The following is a 6,550-nucleotide window of genomic DNA, read 5'->3' on the forward strand; positions in this document are numbered from 1 at the left end:
GCACACCTTAATAAATATCCATAAGGGTAAGCAAGGGCTAGTACAAAGGCAGCTATAAATTAAGAGAGAACAGGGTACAAAGACAGCTATAAATTAAGAGAGAACAGGATTTTGCCTTTTCTGCTTGGTTGTGTTCACCAAATTCTGTTTGCAGACTCTAAACCTGTTTCATTTTGAGCTTATAATTCTTAGGGAGTAAGTCACAGCACGAAAGACCCCTTGTTTTTAAGCAGTGATTGAGCAGTTAGATGAATTATGCTAAATAGAATGAAAAGGGAACTTGCACTAAAATAGAGTGCTTAGAATCTAAAGTGTATGATTCAAGCCACAAGCCGATTATAGTTCTAATGAACACATTTAAAAAAAATATATCGATGAAAGATTAAATTAGCCATACTTCAACAGCACATTTAGAAATTCTTTTGAGAAGAGGTTTCAGAGATGAAGAATAGAAGACTATAAAAATATTATTTGTCCCACTTTTGTTTCTCTTAGACAGAAGCTTTCTTTCTTTCAATAAAAATTTCCTACTCTTAGAAAATGTCATTTGAAGAAAACTAAAGTGGATTCTAGATAGTTTTTGATTAGACATGGGTCTCTATTCATCATCAGGGGCTCACCTGATTTGTTTGAAATATACACACCGTGGATTCACTCACATCAGCAGAAAGCCTATATGACAGTTGATACATCTGGTATACCCCTACATCAAAACACAATTGTGTGTCTCCTGATCTCTTTATGCTATGTCCATGGGAATGGATAGCCATATCCTCAAAGATGTGTGCTAGAATGATGCCCTTTTCAGTTAACCACAGGAAACCCACCTTGTATTTGTAAGAGTGGGCACATGGTAGTGTGTATGTGTGTGTGTATGTGTGTATGATTCCTACTGATTGCTAGTTATGGTATTCAGGTTGTTTAGGGAAACATCAAAGATGGTTTATAAAGAAGGTTCTTCAACATGTTTTTCTGCTTGATATTCTTACTCCTCACAGTTTGGTAAGATCTGGGTCTCTCCAACTCCTCTGAATGAATCCAAATATATTTTTATTGGCAAACACACATAGAAATACTTTAATATCATATAATTTTCCCCATATTACAATTTTTATAGAATGAATAATCACCTTTTCCAAAGAGTGAAATAGATCATTTCATCATAAAACAGTGATCGATATTTTTTAAACATGGCATATGATTGCCTTTAGGCTTTATAATAAGAGAATTCAAAATTAGCATACTGGTTAGTACTGGCATATTATGAAATTATCAATATGGATGTGCTGGAAAACAACACAAACAATGGAAAGGTTATTTTCCCAAGAGAAAGAAAATATTTTTTTTAAATAAAATGACTTTATTGACACCTGAAAAATATACATCAGTGACCCCAGTATAGGCAGCAGTTCCCAGGTAACTATTGATCAAGGTGTAAGAAAGATTCTCAGTCATTTATACTTCTGGAAAAATCTTAAAGGTATTGCATAACTGGAAGATTTAGATGAGTACTTATAAACACAGTACTCTGAAGCAATGTAAATTTAAATAATTTGTTTAATTGCTTATTTGACTCCTCAGTTTACTAGTTTTAATAAAGACCTCAAAGATAGTGTTATTAAATATCAGAAGCAAAGCTGAATTTGACTCAGTATGGAGTGCTTGCCTAACTTGCAGAGCCTTGGGTTCTATGCCCAGCACAGAAAAAAGTAAACAAAGACAATAACACACAACATTTGAATGTCTGAGTTATGAATAATAATGTACTAAGAAATCATTCTTCCATTTCTTATGCAATATAAGAATACAGAGTCACATTTTTATAATATCATCTCTCGCAAAACTGTGTATTCATATGATTATATTTAATTAGAATATTATTTCTGTGCAACAGCTACTTCTGATAAAAGTGAGTCTAAGAAGTTGCCTTCCAAAACCCAACATCCCTTCTCGTCTCCCCTCTTTTACTAAAAAGAAATATGAACTCCCAAACACAATGCACAAAAGAGGGAACAGCTGTGATACTATTGTCTTACTGTCCTCTATCAGGACAGAAAAAGATACATCTGGCTTTATGAAAAGCAAAGGAAATCTTATAAAATTAATATAGCATACTGTCAATTAGGAGACAAATTTAGGTTCTGAATGAAACGTTTCCCCAAAGCATACCATTTTGTGGCATTCTGTTTCTTAAAGTCTCTTAAAGACAGATTTTCTGAGATGTTAACCCTTCTTAGCATTACTTGAGAGATATATACAAATGTGATGCAATATAATTAAATTTATACTCATATAATTAAACTTTACGACCAACACTTTGTAGGAGTAAGCAAAACTATTATTGGTTTTGCTCTTACCAGTGATAAATAAAAGCAGAAAAATGGAAAGTCTTGCTGAAAGAGAAAAAATACATGAAGTTATTTTAATGAAAACATAATATTGAAGAGACCTTTCTGTTTTGTAAACTGTTATTTGCAGTAAAGGAACATATCCATATAAATTCTGTATACAATGCAGAAAACAATAATGTAACAAAAGTTCAGATCAGGAAGCTTTACCTTTCAATCTTTGGCCCAGTAATTTCGTTGGATTTTCTTCACTTTATTTTATGAGCTTGAATTGCTAAACTTGATTTGTACAAATAACATCAAATCTGCCATTATCTAGTTCTCCAAAGTAGTGAATATATGATTTTTTCCCCAAAGAAAGGAAAGAAGCAATTTTGTTTAAAGTCAGGCAGACTTCTCGTTAAGAGCGAAATCTCCTCTAGGATTTTTAGGCCCAAGGCCTTGCTACAATCCACTGAGTTCATCCCTAATTCAAGATGAAACTCCATACGCAGAAAAGTTACTATGTTAATACGTTACTAAGATTTCAGAGCGACAGTGAATCTCTTTACTTCTGTGGTCCTTATTTCTACATTAAAAGAAATAAAAACAAAGTGGAACTAAGCCATTGCTCTCTGACTACATTTGCTAGTGCTATAAAATGTATAGTTCTCTAAGAAAAAAGAATTCTCAGTCAAACAGAATATATTAATATAAACACAATTGTGTTTATGATATATACTTCTATGGAGCTACATAAAATTTTAAATCAAGTAATTTTTAGCAAAATATTGGGTTTCTTTACTAATGGAATTATGAAAATTTAATAGTTAAAATTCATAAAATACTTTTGAGTATTGAACTTGATTTTATAATTGTATGGCTAGTTCCATTGAAAAAACCTTATAAAATGAAAGATAAATAATAAAGTTTCTTTTTCTAGCAGCCCTTAATCATGCAAATGTATGCTTAAAATTGTTTCTTAGCATTAATGGGCTGTTGGCAAAAAGAACATCAGTTAAATAAATATGACCTTAAATATGTCTCACAGCTAGGTATTAGTACTTGAGACACTTTCAAGTGTCTTGAAAATAAGGCACTCTAAAAAATTATGATAATATAACTAATGCTTAGTTTCACTTTTTGCTTTTCAATACATGTCCCTTTCCTACAGAGTTGCACATTTTATCAATGGTGATCATTTCTGGAATATTTTAACATTTTCCAAAAGAACTACACTGCAACAGTTAATTATACAATTTGGATTTCAACCCTGAGAAACATTGGAGTAACTCATATAGGAGAAAAAATGATTTCCTGGGCATTATATTAGCAATGTCTCTTCTCATTTTTATTCTCAAACTCATTTGAAAAATACATATAATAAATATCATGATTTATATAACCTCTAATTCCAAGGGAAAGGACATATTTTACAATATTGGAAATGCTTAAAAAGCTAAAGATTATTTAAATAAACTAAGGGCCTGATAAAATATCACAGGGTGTGTTTAAACTTAAAAAATTAAAAGTTCCATTGCATTAATTCCCCTTACTTTGAACATTCTTACCTCAATATTATTGTCACATTCTGAAGCAGTTCTGCAATTCCTCTTTCATGAGTGCCATTCGTCTCTCTGTCCTGGCTGACTTGATGTCCTGAATTAGGCCAAAGCATTTACCTTATGTGGTCATTTTCACTCTGAGGAAGATTTGGTAGCAGATGTTCTGGATGAGATGGATGAGAATACACTTCTGTTTTTATGACCCTATTGTTATGAGCCTTTGGCTGCCACTCAGCATCAGAATTCGCTGTATATTTGATCACACTGCATGAAGGTACTCTTGAAAAACACTCCAGAACTGCTTCACAAAGTGGCAAGAAAAGTGGCACAAGTGCATGCAGGAGTATTTTGAAGGTAAATAATAGCAATTACCTTTTAGAGTAATTTAAAAATTTAAATTCTCACCATTTATGTTGAGCACTGCTTGTGTATAATTTTATGAATACATACATTGCCACAGATCCTATGATAGACCAGTGATATATGTGTGTATATATAATCACTATCCATATATAATCAGTAGATCTATATATTAATGATATAAGATCTCATTTACTAATGTCATTTCATTTTGTTTGCGTTGTCATTAAATTTTCATGAAATTCAATTTATAAAAAGTCATAAGACTTCTCTGTAATTATTTAAAATTCATTTTAGTAATCATAACAAGCACTAATGATAAGGAGTTAAAGATTTTTCAATGCACAATTAGATTTATATCAGAAATAAACTATGGATCTCAGAAATCAGTTGAATATTATTAGGCACTCAGAAGACATTTCAAAAATAAAAATTGTATGATGTATAGCTTAGAAAGAGATTTCTTCTGTTTTCTCATTCATTGAGCCTTCATAAAATGGTAGGTGAATGTTTCAAATTTAAGTATCAAATTTTCTCTGAATGGTACAATGGACAATATGTAGAATTATCATTATTAGTATTGATAACGCTGAAATTATTCAAACATACTGTATAAAAAGGCGACGGGCTGAATTCCACGGGAAATGCTCGTGGTCTCATCTGTTTGCTGCTGAAGCCCGAGAGTTGAAGGACACGAAGCGCATGGATTTAAAGACAGCCTGGGTAACCCAGTGCGACCACTTCTCATCAAACACAAACAAATAATCACCTCTTTATGCATATAATGCCCTTACAGTGAAAAGACGATGGGAATAAGACAAAATACGTGGGAAAAGAAAGACGTAAGTGAAAGAAGTTAAAACATGATTTATTTTACCTTGAGATGGACTCGTTTTTAGAGTAGCTGTTAATTGAGAGACAGTTTGGGGCTCTGGACGTACAGAAGAGTACAAAACCCAGCCATGCCTTACACAATAGAGTGATCAAGTCGATTCAGTTAGTTCAGATGTTTCTTATTTGACACTGAAAACCCCACTCTCAGAATCTCATCGGTGCGGGGAAATCAGTGTGCCTGGTCACGCTCCTCTTATGATGGCCACCTTGAGTCCTTCATGCAGAATAGTGCTCCTCACTGCATTGCTAATGGTGATGCCACAGTATACTGACCAATGGCTCAAGCACCTAAGAGATCGGGCAAGATTATGACAAGATCAAATACTAGTAACGTTCAATTTCCAAGAACAATTTCTATAAAGCGCTCTGGGCGGTCCGACAGAAGGAGAGGAAGTCCAACAGTCCTCGAGGGAAACAGCGTTGGGCATGTCAAGAGTTACTATATTAAAGCTAAAATCTACAAGATGCCTGTGTGCATCAGCTCCAGTCCTCACAAAACCCCGTGAGGTAGGGTCTCAGTACTGCCACATTGAAGGTGAAGAAATTGAGATCGCTGTCTTTACTGTACACGGTCAATAAAGAAAACCAAGAATGGAAGAAGAGAATCAGAGCTTCCAGATGGAGACAGCAGTCCTTGTTTCAACAGTAGCATTTGTCATTTAGGCCAGAAAATTGTTAATGCCCTTCTCAGAATACGTCATCTCTTACGTTCTGCTCGATCCTGTTCTCCTGGGTATAGCATCTCCACGGGGACATGTTTTGCTAATTGATGTTCGTTGTTTTCATGCTTTGCAAGTTTACTAATGAAATCGGTAGGTCAACACATTGGAGCACTGGCTTGGTTAATGTGCCAATGTTTGAAATATTGTTTTGTATTGATTTTTATTGAAGTTCATAGAACTTCAGAAGGAAGATATTATGGATCAGCTAGCATTCAAAGATGAAAAAAAAATCAACACTATTCTTATCGAAATTATTCAGCTTTAGGCAGTTTATTTTTAGAGCTGCATTATGATTCACTTTTATTTTCTAATCAAATGTCACTGATGTATATCTCTGAAGAACAGAGAAGCTAAAGGATTATATTTCAGTCCCTTTCTATAAAAAGAAATTCCTCTTTACTAAACTCCAAAATTTTTAATACTTCATTATGCAAACTGATTTAATGAAGTAAAAAAATATTTCCAATTCATTCTTCTCAAAATATACTTTTCAAAACTCTCTAAACTGCTTACAGAACTACCAGTAAGATGCAACATTGCTTGTTTTTACTTGTTAAGTGGTTAAAATAGAGGGAATAAAAGACTTACCCTCTGGCCTGGGATTTGGCTCAGTGGTTCTGCTGCCAGAGTTTGATTCCCGGTACCAAAAAAAAAAAAAAAAAAAAACTTACCCTAAAAACAA

The sequence above is a fragment of the Fukomys damarensis genome, unplaced genomic scaffold (assembly GCF_012274545.1).
Source record: "Fukomys damarensis isolate Sample0158 unplaced genomic scaffold, DMR_v1.0_HiC HiC_scaffold_27, whole genome shotgun sequence".
NCBI lineage: Eukaryota > Metazoa > Chordata > Mammalia > Rodentia > Bathyergidae > Fukomys > Fukomys damarensis.